We start from the raw sequence: 16,649 nt of genomic DNA on the forward strand, positions 1-16,649 counted from the left end.
CAATCACGGTATGTTTGTTTCTGTAACTTTGGAAATCACTCCTTCCACTTGAGTTTTAGGTCCCGACAGCCCAACACTGGCAGGAGTTAGGTTTTGCTGAGACTGATAAGGCATTCACATTTTGTGGGACTTGATTGGTCTCTGTAGCCTAGAATCTAGATTTTTTCCCCTCCCCTGCTTTCAGTGAATACAGAATTCCATCTCCGCACAATCTGACCCGTTCTGCAGCAAGATCGTCATCATCTCATTCACACCCCCCACTTCGGTAACACAAAGGGCTGTAATTGATGTGGTTCAGAGACTCACATCCAAGCTATAAAAACAAACCCCTTATGGTGGTCTGCAGCAACGCAAATGGATCTAGCGTCTGGCTTTAATGGGAGCAGGGAAATTGCTAACAGATGACGCGAAAGTTCACAGAGAGTCTCTGGTCTGAAATCCGTTCTGATGGCGGCTCTGCCTCTCACATGTGCCTCACAGACGTCGGGTATTTACGGGATGTCCTGAGCCCATCCCTGCTCAGGGTTTAACAGTAGGGGCCATGTGTGTGTGATGGCTGAGGTCATGCAGTCATTCATTTCAAGTTGCAGAGACATTTGGTTTTTTAAACCCCAGAGCCTCCACTGGGATTGGCTTTCAGAGAAGAAAAACAGCTCCTGAGTTCTTTTCCCATCCCAGCCCGGGCGGGATGGTGCTGCATTGCTAGCCTTCGTTAACCCTTTTGGACTCAGACAGTTCTTAAACCTTGTGACTTTCTCCCGGTGATTTTTGCCTTTTTGAGGAAGCTATGTGAGCCGCAGTGATTTCCTGTGAGCTCACTGAAAATGTGTGTAATGTGTATGCAACCGAGCTGGAAAGCCCAAAGACTGCTCAGAAGCCACGTGAGGGCTCAGAAATGTCTTGGGGTTTGATAAGCCTGTTTCTGGAACCATTTTCCTCATCTACAAGACAGAAGAGAGGGAGGTGGAGGGACTTGATTATTTCCAAGTCCCTCGAGCTCTTACACTGTGCAAGCCCATGAATGTCTTTAATGGTGCATTAGACAATTGTTTATAATCTATGCCCTGCCTCTCCCAAGATCAACCTTTTCCTGAGATCAGGGAATTTTTTTTTTTTAATTTTTTGAGATGGAGTCTTGCTCTTGTCTCCCAGGCTGGAGTGCAAGATCTTGGCTCACTGCAACCTCTGCCTCCCAGGTTCCAGTGATTCTCCTGCTTCAGCCTCCCAAGGCATGCACCACCACACCTGGCTAATTTATATATTTTTAGGAGAGATGGGGATTCACCATGTTGGCCAGGCTGGTCTTGAACTCTTGACCTCAGGTGATCTGCCCCCCTTGGCCTCCCAACGTGCTGGCCACGCCCAGTCCACAGGGATATTTTAATATACTTTCCTGCCCCATGTGTCAGCTGCTCTTGAACCAAGGAAGTTAAACAAGAGGAGGGAGGTTATAAGAAGCTTTTTAAAAGACGCACCTGTGCAGCACTGGCTGTAGTGGGTCACAGGTGTGTGGCATTGGAAGACGAAACTGCATGGAGATGATTATGTTGGAGGATGAGGAGGTGGAGGGGATGAGGGGGTTGTGGGGGGATGAGGAGGTGGTGGGGGGATGAGGGGGTGGGGGGCAGGAGGGGGTGGTGGGGGATGAGGGGATGGTGGTGGGGATGAAGTGGTGGGGATGAGGAGGTGGAGGGGATGAGGGGGTAGTGGGAGGATGAGGAGGTGGGGGTATGGAGGTGGAGGGGATGAGGGGGTGGTGTGGGGGATGAGGGGGTGGTGGGGGGATGAGGCAGAGGGGATGAGGGGGTGGTGGGGGAATGAGGAGGTGGGATGAGGGGGTGGTGGGGCATGGGGGGTGGTGGTGGGGATGGCAGGTGGTGGGGGGTTGAGGAGGTGGTGGGGGGATAAGGAGGTGATGGGGGGATGAGGGGGTGGTGGGGATGAGGGGGTGGTGGGGGGATGAGGAGGTGGAGGGTATGAGGAGGTGGTAGGGAGGGGACTTGCCTTTCTTCATACAAATACGTCCAGATAAATGGTATGTCCAAAAGCCATGTGACAGAAAATGTCCATTGTTCCCACAGGGTGACTGTTTTGTCACTAGGCCACCTGTGAACATGGCAGCAACAGCCCGATCTAATACTAACTTTCCCCAAATCAGTGTCCTCATTTGACAAATTACAACTTAACAAAAATATATTTACATGTAGAGAAAAGACTGGAAGGCTGAGGCGTCTCTGTGGGTATGAAAACAAGCATCCTGCTTTCTTCTTGAATTTACTAAATTTCCTACCAAAAACGTTAATGAATTATTTAGCTAATGAGAACACAAGCTTAATCACATTTAATTGGCACATAAGGAACGACAGAGCTCGGGCAGGTTCTCGCAGGGCTTTCTGCCGTCCCCAGCTGAGACGCCAGCAGGGCCCAGAAGCTGCCCTTGGATGACAGCTGGTGATGACAGGGACACGGCCAGCTCCCTTCCCCTCTTCATTGTGATCTGGACTCCTCTTGCTAAGTCAAGAACATTCTTGATTCCCAGCATTGATATCAGCGTCTCACATAGGACCATGTTGCTCCCTCCTTCAAATCTTTCAGACTTCCCTGCACCATGGCCCTAGAGAGCCCCTCCCTCCTTCCATGGCACTGAGCTTCCAAAGAGCATGGCGGACACTGGGCCATACTCTCTCTTGTGTCGTCCTCTTAATATTCCAAGTCCATTTGTTGGCCACGCGTCCCCGCACCTCCCACATACCACCTGAGTGGTCGTCATGCCGTCTCTTCCTTTAAAGGTAAAGTTGTGCTAATGGCCTAGCGTGGTGCCTCGTGTATGCTAAGCTTTCAGAAATAAAGGCAAAATGCAGCTGTGTTGGAACTGTGCAGATAGCATCATGCCTGGATCCTGAGTGTCTATAAGATGAAGACTTCAAAGCATCTTGGGCCAAGTTTGCCAAGTGTCAGAGGAAGAGAAAGTTTCCAGAAAGCAGGGGTCTAACCCAAGGAGCAGGACTGCATGGAGGCCGGGCAGGAAACCATGTTGGCCTCCTCCACCTGTTCGCCTGTGTCCCTGGGTGGTGGTGGAGCAGCTGTTGCTGGGGAATGGGGGACTGGAGGGGCTCCCAGCACAGACCCCGACGGGAAGTACAAGCTAGGGTTTCTCTCGGGGACAGAAGAAACAGAATGGGAAGGATCTTCTCCGAGGTACAATAAGGCAAGAACATGGTCCAAGATCCCGTGACCAGGGCTAGTCTAAGCTCAGTTGCATAAGCTCCTAGCAGAGGTGGCATCGGGAGTTTGGACGTTGTGAGTCCCTGCACCTGAGTCTCTGTCACGTTCTAGGGATACGTGTGCCAGGGTGTGTGTATGCATGCATGTGCAGAGGCCACACAGGCTGGGCTGGGGCTGACGCTGCCTCCCTTAGCTGCTGGGCCTGCTTAGGCTCACTCATCTCCCACAGCTGTCAGGAAAGAGAGCAGCAGGTGAGAGCAGGCCCAGCTCCTTGTTCCCGGGAAGACTTAGCTACGCCTGCCACCCCCCACCTGCCGTGCAGACCTTCAGCTCGGCACAGTCACTGCAGGAGGCCAACCCTTAGGGCGCCTGGGGCTGAAAGGCTGAGGTTCCCCACCCGCCCTTGAGTGCTCCTCCCGCATCTATGCCAGGGATGCTGCCTCGGGCTTCTTGAGGGGCACGTGAGATACAGGGACAGATGCAGGCAGCCCTCTGGGAGCTCAGCCGGGCCTTGACGTCCGTGGGGTCAGAGAGCGAATTCCACCCAGCAGCCCACCCCGTCACCCAGCAGGGCAGCCGCAGCACTCAGTGCCTCAGGTCGGTTTGTCAGCTGCACCTCCCGAGCCTTCCAGCACACCACGTGGGAGTGGCAACCACATTCTCTGTTCCCTTTAAGTGAGCGCTGATGGCCTAGGGTAGTGCTTCATGTAGATGAAGCCGCAAAAAACAAATTCAAAATTTGCAGCTGGCTTTGAACTGCACAGATGCCATTTCACGAGGTGCTGAAATTATCCGTAAGGAGTCTTCCTGGGCTTCACTGGATCAGATTCTCTAGTCTGGAGACTGTGGGGTCACACTCGGCTTTGTGGCCGAAGCGGGGCCTTGGAGATGACTTTGTCTTTATTCTTTCCAGCTGCGGTCCTCCCTGCCCTACATCCAGATTAATCTTTGGAAAGCCCCTACCGCCATTCCTACTGCCACCCTGCTCCCTTAAAAACCTCTGACGGCAGCCCAGTACCCACAGGATTGAGACTAAGCTCTTTTCCTGGACTTCAAGGCTGCTCCCAATTCCTTTCCCACCTCGTGATCCCTCCAGTGCCCCTTGGAGTTCACCCAGCCAGGGGGATGCCATCATTATCTCCCCACGAGCCCTGCCTACTTATACCCTCAGACCTCTGCGTTCACTTTTCTTCATACTGAAGGGAAGCTCGAGTTCCATTCATGTCCCAGATCCTCCACGAAGCCTGCCCCGAACAACCTCGGCTGTGATGACCCTTCCCAGAACTTCCATCCCTGCGGTTACTGTAGCAACGCCTGTCACTTCTTACCGTTTGTTGTGCTGAAAAGCCATTGATTTTTTTGATTCACATATTCTATCCAACTAGGTAGGAATCCTGTTTTGGTAAAGGACTGTCACACACAGGAGGCTTTGGCGCATGCACTTAATAGTTTCTCAACTCTAATGGGGCTTACGGACAAAGAGGCCACTAGGAACGAGGGCTGAGAGGGCTCAGAAGAGGTGGCCTCACACCTCAGGCTCTGGGATGATGCCCCGAGCCTTCCAGCACACCACGTGGAGTGGCAACCACATTCTCTGTTCCCTTTAAGTGAGCGCTGATGGCCAGGAGTCCCGAAGCCCTGAGCCCTCAGCTGCCACAGATCAGAGCCTCGGGCTGGGGCTGGGCGATCCGGAATTGCTGCAGCTGTTAGATTGCAGCAGACAGAAACTTTCACCTTGGTTGTTTTCCATGGAATACTGTAGTAAGGAACCTGTGGAAATGGGAGGCAGAGCTGGGAATTGGGCAATGGGAGGGGACCCTACCGGTGCTGCAGATGTGGGTGAGGTGCCTCGAGGACCCCCGGTGCCTGGGCTGCTTGTGCCTCACCCGGCGCATCTCTGCACAGGCAGAACCTGCCTTCCTGGAGACTGGGCTCACCTGCCACCAGCAAGTCACTCCCCGGCCACCTCCTCCCAGCCAAACCTTCGAGGGGCGGAGGCGTCCTGTGGCTCCCCAGAGCCAGCCTGAGGCCCTGCAGGTGGAGTGAGGGCCTCCCGTGAAATTCACCTGCTCTTCCTCCTGCTTCTCAGTATTGCAACCCCTTCCCAGCCCGCTTTCTCTGCTGTTCCTTGTTCCTACCTCTGGCTAACCCAGCTTTGTCCAAGCTGTCATCTTCATCATCCCCCTGTTCCCAAGTGCCTCCAAGGGGCACCAGGAAAGCATGGGAGCCATCCTGGCCATCCAATAAATGGGCTTCAAAATAGCTTTGCTGAAGCCCCTCCCGGGGACACTTAGTCTCCCTGGCTCCTGCTTCCCCATTTCTCAGTCACACGGTCCCAGCTGTGCCCCGGGAGAGGCTGTCACTCAACAGCCTGCAGCACAAGCCTATTTTTAGGCAGCCCCTAGTCCTCCTCAGCCACCTCCCCAGGAGCCGTCAGGTCCACCCTCCTGGGCTGGCAGTGGCTGCATGTCCCTGGGTCTCCTTAAGGAAAGGTGGCCTCAGGTAGGAGCATCCCTTACCAAACAGAGGAAACAGACAGGAAGTAACGGGAGAGTGGTCTCCTGGACACAGAGGAAGTACTTGCTGAGTTTTGGGTGGGTTCTACTTGGAGGGGAGTTGGGCGACACTGAGGCTGGTGACACTTGGCTTTATTCTGACCATGGGAGTCCTAGATTCAAAGAGATTGTTTCCCCCAGGGCTGCACAGTCTCTGTTGAATTCCTCGCAGCTCTCCGCTTCCCTCACCCATCATTGGGTGGCCTTACTTGGTGGTAGGGCATAAAAGGGAAAAGCACTTGGAATGAATGGCAGAGTGGCTGCCCTTTGAGGCACACTTCTCTGGGTCTCAGTTTTCATATCTGTTCAATGGGTGTAATAAAATTCCAACCCCGTCTACTTTGCAGGGTTGCTGTGAACACACAGCCTCGTACCTGAGGAAGCAGTGCCAGTGGAGTGTGAGGAGTTAGCGTCACCTTCAAAATGCCCTCTGGTTTCTGGACGGGGTGCTGGAGTCCAGCAATGAAGAGAGGCCGCCCACTAGCCAACTGCACAGCCATGTCACCTCGCCATTTTTCCAGTAGAGTCACACGTCGACCTTCACCCGCCAGCCTCTGAGGACCTCAAGTCTACGGTAGGAGTGGGCACCGGGTATCATATTCTGCAGAGCAGACCTTGCTCTAGTGAACACCAAGGGCCTCCTGAAACAAAACTCTAATGTCAGAGCTCAAAGTCAAGTCCTGACAGGGCAAGGAGGGGCATAGTGACAGCCAGGCCTGGGGGGTGGATGCCCCTCCTGCCATGCATGGTGTGTGAATGAAGCCCCTGCTGGCATCAGGCCTGTGACATCCCTGAGGACATGGCTGCAGCCCCACCTGGACCCGGGGCACAGGCCAAGGGAGCTGTGAGAGGGGAACTCGGAGCTCGCTGGTGCCAGCTGTTGTTCCCCACCAGCGTGGCATCTCAAGGGGTCACCACAGAAGAGACAGGCCACTCCCCCAGCTGCGAGTTCCCACAGGGAATCCAGCGGCGTCTGGGGCCCTGCAGACAGCAGCCTGCCTTTCATGTGTGGAGTGGGGCCTGGAGGAAACATTTCCCGTGCCTGCTGCCAAATTTCCTCAGAGAACAATGCAAGAGAAGACGCTGTTTTGCAGTCCGGGAAGCTGGGAGGGGGCGGTGGCGCAGGTTTCAGGAAGGTCAGAGGTCAGCTGTGCACCTCTGGGAAGCTGCCCCCCACCCCCAGTAGAGCAGGCATCCCGAGACCGTTCCCCTCTCAGGCCTGGAGCTGCAGGGCACTTGGAGTGGTTCTCGGGCACTTGGGCGGGTTGTAGGAAGTGGCTTGCCCAGCACAGACGCTGGCTTCTGCCGCTTCCCAGAGCTGCGGGGTCTAATTAGTGAGATGGGGGAAGGACCCTCTTGGTCATTGCTGCTGCCAGCATCATCACGAGGCATTTGTCAAACGCCTGCACCCTAAGATGTGTGAACCCAGAAGTATCCAAGACAGGTCCCAATCAATTAGAAAGTTCCTTTTGCCAAGGAGAAGGACATGCCTGTGATAGCCTTGGGAGGGCCTGACGATGCATGCCCTGGGTGTGTGGGACACAGCTTGGTTTTCTACATTTTAGGGAGACATGAGGCATCCATCAATGTGTGTGAGATGTACATTGGTTTGGTCCAGAAAGGTGGGGGCAACTCAAAGTGGGGGCTCCCACGTCATAGGCAGATAAGAACCAAACAGCTGCATTCTTTTGCTTTTTTGGAGATGGAGTCTCGCTCTGCCACCCAGGCTGGAGTGCAGTGGTGCAATCTCGGTTCACTGCAACCTCCACCTCCCAGGTTCAAACGACTCTCCCACCTCAGCCTCCTGAGTAGCTGGGAATACAGGTGCCCACCACTATACGTGTAGCTAATATATATATATATATTTTAAGAAGAGATGGGGTTTCACTGTGTTAGCCAGGATGTCTCAATCTCCTGAACTCGTGATCTGCCCGCCTCAGCCTCCCAAAGTGCTGGGATTACAGGCATGAGCCACCACACCCGGCCACAGTTGCATTCTTTTGAGTTTCTGAATAGCTTTTCACCGAATCCGCAGTTTACAGTGAGAGAGGCGTAGAGGAATAATCACTGATGCCTCAGTCTAACTCCGTGAATCTGCATGTTTTTCTTGAGACGGAGGCTCCCTCTGTCACTCAGGCTGGGTTACAGTGGTGTGCTCCTGGCTCACTGCAACCTCTGCCTCCCAGGTTCAAATGATTTGCCTGCCTCAGCCTCCTGAGTAGCTGGGATTGCAGGCGAGTGCCATCATGCCCGGATAATTTTTGTATTTTTAGTAGAGATGGGGTTTCACCATATTGGTCAGGCTGGACTCAAACTCCTGACCTTGTGATCCACCTGTCTCAGCCTCCCGAAGTGCTGGGATTACAGGCATGAGCCACCATGCCTGGCTGAATCTGCATTTTTACATAGACAATAGGGCAAAGGGAGCCATCACAGATGCGTTGGTCTCACGGAGGAATGACGTTGAGTTCCGCCTGTTCTTTGCAGGAATTTCCTTGTGTGTAAGTTGTGGGCAAGGCGTGTAGATTTTTGTCTGTGTAGCAACCATACTTAAGAATAAAATGGGAGGCAGGTTTGCCTGATGCAGTCCCCAGGTTGACTTTTCCCTTTGGCTTAGTGATTTTAGGGTCTCGCAATGTATTTTTCTTTCACAGATGTTTTGTAAAGACACCATCTCTGCCTTCTAGAAGATTCTAGTCTACATGGAAAGTGCAAGCAAGCATAGCAGAGTGAAAGGCAGTGCTGTGGGTTAAGACCAGGGACTCTGGAGTTTGCTGCCTTGTCTGAATCCTGACCTAGTTACGTATAGGTTATGTGCAATGCCTCAGTTTCCCCTCCAAAAATGATGCAGATAGCAACAGCATCTCCTTTATGGAGTTGTTATAAGGATGAAATGAGTCACTGTTTGCGAAGCCTTTAGAATAGCATCTGGCATCACACACCTATGGTGTTTGCGAAACAAGTAACACATGAGTAACAAAAAATGCGGGCCGTGACAACTGGGGTGAGACCACACTGGGCTTTTAAGATGAGGATTGGCAGGTTTCCAACATGAGGGTTTTCTTTTTCTAAGCATAGTTTCAATTGCTCCAAATCTGTTTTGGGTTTGTGGGAAAGGCAAATGGGAAAGAATGCGATTCTGAAATGCAGGGAACTTTACAAAGCTTTCAAAGACCATAGCTTCACCTTCCCGGGAGCAACTCCTGAAAATGGAGACCTGCTTCTGCAAAGCGCTGTGCAAGCCACCTCTCTAGCAAGTCTGGGTGGAGGGAGAAGTTTCCAGACTCTCCTGAAATCAACACTGTCGTGTTGATGGGGAGAAAATAAGAACGAGAGGACTTGGCTAAGGTCCCCGCCTGCGACGGCGTCCAGGCTGATGTGCCGGCTGCCTTCAGAAATCTCTTCAAGAGACTGAGCTGGAGTAGGATTTCTCCCCTTTGAACAAGCAGATGATTATACGACGTTCCGTTCTCATGGGGTAATGCCCTGTCCAGTCTTCCCAAGACCCAGTGGAGAAGGAGAGGGTTTCTAGCTAAGGAAGGGAGACACGGGTGGTGGCTTCCTATGGCTCCTGCACATGCTGGGTGTGAAGCTGGCGGTGGAAGTGTGTTTCCTCAGCAGCTGTGGGTCCTCAGAATACTGGGCCCCTGTGAACCAGCCAGCAGAGCAGCACTTCCTTAGTGGGTCTCTTCAAGGGCCAGAGGAGCCCCACAGGCTGTGCTGTGGCCTCGGCTGCTCTGGGGAGAGGGTCATTGGTCCCTCTTACTCACCTCCTGTTGGGAGTCACCTGACCATACAAGGTGACTAGGAGTTTAGGTTCGAGTGTGTTGAGGGTGGCCAGGCATTCCGAGTCTGGGGCCCTCCAGGCAAAAACAACTCATCAAGCTTTTGAAAGCAACAGCTGAGTCACTAATACCAGTAGCAACCGAGATTTGTACTTTTGGTGTGCTGGGCATTCTTCCAAGTTTTACCTAAAGTCACTGACCTCAACATTACACAGCCTCTGATTTATACAATGACAAACATTTTAAATGCTGTACGGGAAGGCGTCAGTCAACTTGACTTCTAAGACCCCACACACTTTCCCTGAGGGGTGCTCAGCCACCAGGCAAGTGACCCCTGGCACACGTGCCTCCTGCTGGCATCTGTGTTCTAAGCTGCTGCGTCCCTGTTGATGTGCACTGAGCTTGTGAATGATTTGAACTCTCGAGACAATTTCTTTTTTCTTTTTCTTTTTGAGATGGAGTCTCACTCTGCCGCCCAACCTAAAGTGCAGTGGCGTGATCTCGGCTCACTGCAACCTCTGCATCCGGGGTTCAAGCGATTCTCCTGAGTAGATTGGACTACAGGAGTGTGCCCCCACACTTGGCTAATTTTTTTGTATTTTTAGTAGAGATGGGATTTCTCCATGTTGGTCAGGCTGGTTTCAAACTCCTGACCTCAAGTGATCTGCCCGCCTCGGCCTCCCAAAGTGCTGGGATTACAGGTGTGAGTTACCACGCCCAGCCTCTCAAGTCAATTTCTGTTCAGCCAACCTTTCCTAAATCTTTTTTAAAATTGTCAGTTCCCACCTGCGGTTCCAGTCGAATATGGTCTGTTTTCTGAATACCAGTCTTGTCACCTGTAGCACATTTGCTTTCCCTGGAAGCTCTAGGTCATTTGTGGATTGGGACAGCATGTTTTCACTGAAGCCACTGGGTAAGAACAGTGGAGGAACAGGCTGGGCAGACACTTCGTTTAGGTGCGGCCATCTACTCAGCCACGGAGCCGTCCACTGTGTACTCCCATCCAGCCCGTTGTCCCAGAGGTGGTGATAGGGGAGTTCCAGGACATCCCTGGCTCCTCTGCTGCCCCTTCTCTTAGCTGAGCCCCTCCTCACCTTTCCTCCCAGATCCGGTTCCCTCCCCTTACGTGTGGGGCATCTGTGGGGACAGGTTCTGAAACGGGAGCTGTGGGCCAGCATTCCACCTATTGTCTGCAAGCCGCAGAGCAGAACAAACCTGCCTGAGAGTCTCATTACAGTTTGTGAGGTGGGAGACCGGCCAGCTGCAGCTGTTGCCAGGGCAACCAGTGGTGTAGAAAAAGGTAACAAAAAAGAGCCTGGAGCCTCTTGACCAGACTTGAGGAGTCAAGGAGTGGCGTGGAGGGGAGGGCGAGGGATTGCCATTCAGGGGAGATTGTTAAAATGTCAGCTGCAATCCCTCTGCCCTGCTCCAGGCCGGGACAGCCCCCAGAACAGCGCCCTGCCATGCACTAGCAGCATGTGCCTGCTGTGTGTCTGTGTAGTCAGGGTCCACTTGGCCCTGCGTAGCCTTTTCTTTTTTGTGCATTTCCCCACTCACACCTGAATGTCTTCAATTCCTTCCTCCCTTTCTCTCATCCTCGTCTGCAGCTCCTTTCCCTCTCCTTTCCTGTAGATGAGAACATCAGCCTCAAAATATTAAAAGAAAATTAGCTAGGTGTGGTGACAACTGCTTGTAATCTAGTTAGGAGGCTGAGGTGGGAGGATCCCTTGAGCCCAGCAGGTGGAGGCTGTAGTGAGCTGTGATTGTGCCACCACCCTCCAGTCTGCGTAACAGAACAAGTCCCCATGTCTCTAAAATAAAAATGTAAAAAAAGATTGAAAAAATAAAAGGAAACATAAATAAGGCACGGAGGGAACTGTTGGTGGTCACGTCGGCAGATCCTCCCTGCAGCCTCGGTACCCAAGTGGCCAATGGGCAAAGGCAGTGAATTCAACCTGTCTAGATAATGTGTGATGCATTGATTGGGGAGTGATTTGTGACACATCCCATGATGATTTCTTTCTAGTTACCCACTGGACATCTTGTGCTGCCATATCCTGGGGAGCCAGAGTGGGGCGTTTTCCTTTGAAAGCTTTGAGAGTCAAGCCCAAGCCCTCCTTTTCTCCTCGGCGTCCCTCCCTGACCCCACCCAACATCTCAGGAGTCAACCTTCACACAGACCCCAGCTGTTGCTGTTTTACTTACTGAAGAGGGAATCCCCTGCACGTTTGCCTGAGCGCAGGCTTTGATCCTTACCTCACTTTTGGTAGAGGTCTGTTTCATTCGCATCCAATCTGCAGGCTTTTCCCTCATCCCTTAAGGATGCAATAACTTTATGTGTCTCAAAATATCCTGATCAGAAGAATCAGCAGCTTAGAGCACAGATTCCTGAGCCCTGTCTCAGACCTACTGAATCGGAAACTCTGGGGAGGTTGTCTGGGAATCTGTTTTAGAAAAACTGCTCCTGGTGGTGCTCGTGTGAGGGGAGGTTTGGGGAACCAAGGCCAAGGGCTGCCTTCCGCCTCTCGGGCTCAATACTTCGGTTCTGTCTCTGGGGCTCGGGGTACTTTTTCATTTGCAAGGTGGAACTGATCCTCACAGCTCACAAACTTCCCAGGCCAGGGAGGCTCTGAGGAGGCATAGCCAGCCTGGTGCTGGCCCAGTGGGGTTGGGACTGGGTCATTTGTGGACCTGGACAGCGTGTTTTCACTGAAGCCACTGTCGCCCATCGCTCACCATGCTGTGGATATTCCATCCATCCATGCCTGTCGGCTCATGGCAGCTTAAGCCCTAGAAAGAGCAGATGGGAGAACGTTAGCTCCGTGTGCCCACCAGGAATCTCACACCTTCTGGCTGCAGGAGCTGGATGGGAGGTGACCTGGCTTTGATGTAAGCTGCCACCTCTTCATGTATCCATCCTGCGAGCCCTCGACGCGCCGTTGCTCTGTGGCATTGTGGCAGCGCCGCATACCACGAAAAGGGCAGGGTTCGGAGGTCAAACGCTCTGCTTGGATCCTGGCTGCCACTTGGAGCCCTTTGTTTTCTTGTCTGTCAAACATGGATAATCACCAACTTCACAGGGTTGCTGTGAAGATTAAGTATGACAGATTTCCAGCTGAGTGCTTTGCAGCAGAGAACTCAATGTACGTGGGTTCCCTTTCTGTTCATTTTCTCTCTTCCTCTTCAGGTACAGGCCGATTCATTAAACCTCTCTCACTTCTTCTTTTGGACCCCATTGAAACACTTCTGAAGAAAGGTCAAGATACAAAAATCAGTTGTGTTTCCATGCAGTAGCACCAAACATTTGGGCACTGATATTTAAAAAACCAGTTCCATTTACAATAGTGTCAAAAAACATAAGATAATTAGCAACAGATTAAAAACAGATGAGAAACATTCAATACTGAAAAAATAAGAAGTTGCTGAGAGAAATTAAAGAAGATGTAAATACATGGAAAGATATACTATGTTTATGGATTGGGCTACTCAGTATCAATTTCTCAATTCCCCCTAAGCTGAGGTATGGTTCAACACAATCCCAATAGGCTTTCATTTTAAAAAATAAAAATTGACAAATGAATTTTAAAATTTGGAAATTTAGAGACTTAGAATAGCTAAAACAATAAGGGGAAAGAAGAAAAAGTTGGAGAGCTTACATTACCTGACATCAAGTTTTACTGTAAAGCTAGTTATTTAAATAGTGTGGTATTGACATAAGAATAGACAAATAGATCAGTGGAGTTCAGAAATAGACCCACACTTACATGGACAATTGATTATTGGCAAAGTTAACACAGCAATTCAGCAGGGGAAAGGATGGCTTTTTCAATAATGGTGGCTCATGCCTGGAATCCCAGCACTTTGGGAGGCTGAGGCAGGCAGATCACTTGAGGTCAGGAGTTCGAGACAAGCCTGGTCAACATGGTAAAACCCCATCTCTACTAAAAATACAAAAAAATTAGCCAGGCGTGGTGGCTCACGCCTGTAATCCCAGCTACTATGGAGGCTGAGGCAGGAGAATCACTTGAACCCGGGAGGCAGCAGTTGCAGTGAGCCGAGACTGCACCATTGCACTCCAGCCTGGGCCACAAGAGCGGAACTTCATCTTAAAAAACAAAAAACAAGAATGAAAAACAAATGGTGCTGGAACAACTGAATATCTAAGGGAAAAACAGCTTTGATTATTTCCTCATCATAAACAAAATTAATTCAGTATTGGTCATAAGCTCAAATATGACAGCAAAACCCATGAAAGCTTTTTGAAGAAAATGGAAAATGAAGGATAATATCTTTGTGGTCTAGGAACGGACAAAGATTTCTTTGTTAGAATACTGAAAACAACCATGAAATAAACAGTTAATGAATTAGACGTCAAAAAAATTAAAAAATTCTGCTCATCAAAGCAAGCCTCATAATGGACACGCCACAAATTTGGAAAAATATTTGCAAAACCTGTATCTTACAAAGGGCTTATGAGAATTTATAAAGAACTCCTACAACCTAAGAATAAAAAGACAAACAGCCCAATTAAAAATGGGCAAAAGACTTGATGACCCCTCCTCTTTATAGAAATATATTCAGGGTTAGGGCAGTGGCTCACACCTGTAACTCAGCATTTTGGAAGCCTGAGGTGGGTGGATTACTTGAGGTCAAAAGTTCAAGACCAGGTTGGTCAACATAGTGAAATCCTGTCTCTACTAAAAATGCAAAAATTAGCCAGATGTGGTGGCACACACTTGTAATCCTAGCTACTTGGCTGGCTGAGGTGGGAGGGTCACTTGAACCTAGGAGGCAGAGGTCACAGTGAGCCGAGGCTCTCCCCTCCAGCCAGGGAACACTTTGAGTCTCTATTAAAAAAAAAAAAAGAAGATCAGGTGTGGTGGCTCAAATCTGTAATCCCAACACTTTGGGAGGCTGAGGCAGGCAGATCATGAGGTCAAGAGATTGAGACCATCCTGGCCAACAAGATGAAATCCTGTCTCTACTACAGAAAAAAATACAAAAATTAGCTGGGTGTGGCAGCACATGCCTGTAGTTCCAGCTACTATGGAGACTGAGGCAGGAGAATCGCTTGAACCTGAAAGGCGAAGGTTGTAGTGAACTGAGATGCACTCCAGCCTGGGCAATAGAGTGAGACTCTGTTATGTATGTGTGTGTATATATATATATGTGTGTGTGTGTGTGTGTGTGTGTGTGTGTGTGTGTGTATATATATAGATTCAACTGGCCAATAAATACATGAAAAGATGCTCAACATTGTTACTTATTAGAGCAATGAAAGAAAACCATAATGCAATACTATGTCCCCCACTAGAAGGGCTAAACTTAAGAAGCTTTATAATATCAAGTGCAGGCAAGGACAGGGGCAACTTGAACTCTCTCTCATATGTGGCTGGTGGGAATACAGGAGGGTGTAACCACCTTGGAAAAGGGTTTGATGTTTATAAATTAAACAGATACCCACCCTATGACCCAGACATCTCACTCCTAGAAATCTATAAAAAGGAAATGAAAACATACGTCTAAAAAACCTATACGAGAATGTTCATAGCAGCTTTATTTATGATAGTGAAAAATGGAAAGCAGCATCCATCAGAAGGAGAATAGATGAATGCATTCTGCCATATTCACACAGCGGACTCCTACACCACAGTAAAAAGAACTACAAATGAATGAATCTTGCAGACATTGCCCTGAGCCAAAGAAGCCAGACACAGAAGAGTGTATGGATGTGTGTATGCTTCCTTTTTTTTTTTATATTTGAGATGGAGTCTTGCTCTGTCACCCTGGGGTGCAGTAATTCAATCTTGGTTCACTGCAACTGCCACCCCCTGGATTCAAGTGATTTTCACTCCTCAGCCTCCCGAGTAGCTGGGATTACAGGTGCCCACTACCACACCTGGCTAATTTTTGTATTTTTAGTAGAGATAGGGATTAGCCATGTTGGCCAGGCTGGTCTTAACCTCCTGACCTCAAGTGATCTGCCTGCCTTGGTTTCCCAAAGTGCTCGGATTACAGGCATGAACCACTGCACCCGGCCTTACTTCCATTTAGAAGCCCCAGCTCTGTAAACCCAGAGTGTATTGAGAGAAATCAGATCTGTGCTTGCTGCTGGGTGAGAACTTGGTCAGGAGGGGGCCAGGTGGAGCTTTCTAGCATGATAAACATGTGGCACATGCTTGGTAGGAATGTGAGTCACATGCATGGATTGTACATTAAAATGCATTGAACTATACATGTAAGGTTTCATTGTACTTAAATTTTACTTCTGAAACACTATGAACAGATATTGACCCCAGTGAGTAGGGTGCTTTTCTCAGTGGTAGGGGTTAACAATTCTGAAACCACTTTCTGTTACCAGAGGTTTGAGCAAGTGAGAAAACCTAATAAAACGGGAGTCAGGTTTCTGGCTAGAAGGGGCAGCGTGTCTGTGACCTTCTGCTGGTTCTCCACAATGGCCTTGGTGTCCGCCTCCGGAGCACCTCTGCTTTGGCTGCCCCCAGCCCCTCCCAAGTGGTGGGGACAGGTCTTGTGTGTCCGTGAAGCCCGCCCAGAACTTCAGCACCTTTAACATTGGGTACACGCTGAGCTGTGAGTAGGGGACAGAAGTGCTAGAGGAGGGACGGAAGATAACCCAGGCCTCCTAATGCCTGGCCCACACGGGTTTAGGCATGCATCGGTTTCGGTTTTGGGGGGTTTAGGCAAGCTTCGGTTTTGGTGGGGTTTAGGCATGTGTCGGTTTCGGGGGGCTTAGGCATGCGTCGGTTTTGGGGGGGTTTAGGCATGCGTCGGTTTTGGGAAGTTTAGGCATGCATCGGTTTTGGGGGGTTTAGGCATGCTTTGGTTTTGGGGGGTTTAGGCATGCGTCAGTTTTGGGGCAGTTTAGGCATGCTTGGTTTTGGGGGGTTTAGGCATGCGTCGGTTTTGGGGGGTTTAGGCATGCATCGGTTTTGGGGGGTTTAGGCATGCGTTGGTTTTGGGGCAGTTTAGGCATGCGTCGGTTTTGGGGGTTTAGGCATGTGTCGGTTTTGGGGGTTTAGGCATGTGTCAGTTTTGGGGGGGTTTAGGCATGTGTCGGTTTTGG

General features: G+C 50.5%; 1 non-coding gene across 3 annotated transcripts in view; it reads left to right on the forward strand.

Annotated features, from left to right (window-relative positions):
• Positions 1–6,045: 6,045 nt before the first annotated feature.
• LOC108592443 (uncharacterized) overlaps positions 6,046–16,649 on the forward strand; it is an 84,252-nt gene continuing 73,648 nt past the window's right edge. The window contains exon 1 of one of the 3 annotated variants that reach the window (XR_008482452.2): positions 6,046–6,354. This is a non-coding gene — a transcript (uncharacterized LOC108592443). The remainder of the gene's footprint in view (positions 6,355–16,649) is intronic. The other 2 variants (XR_013519492.1, XR_013519491.1) reach the window with 2 other exon arrangements.

Source organism: Callithrix jacchus, chromosome 7 (assembly GCF_049354715.1).
Source record: "Callithrix jacchus isolate 240 chromosome 7, calJac240_pri, whole genome shotgun sequence".
Lineage (NCBI taxonomy): Eukaryota > Metazoa > Chordata > Mammalia > Primates > Cebidae > Callithrix > Callithrix jacchus.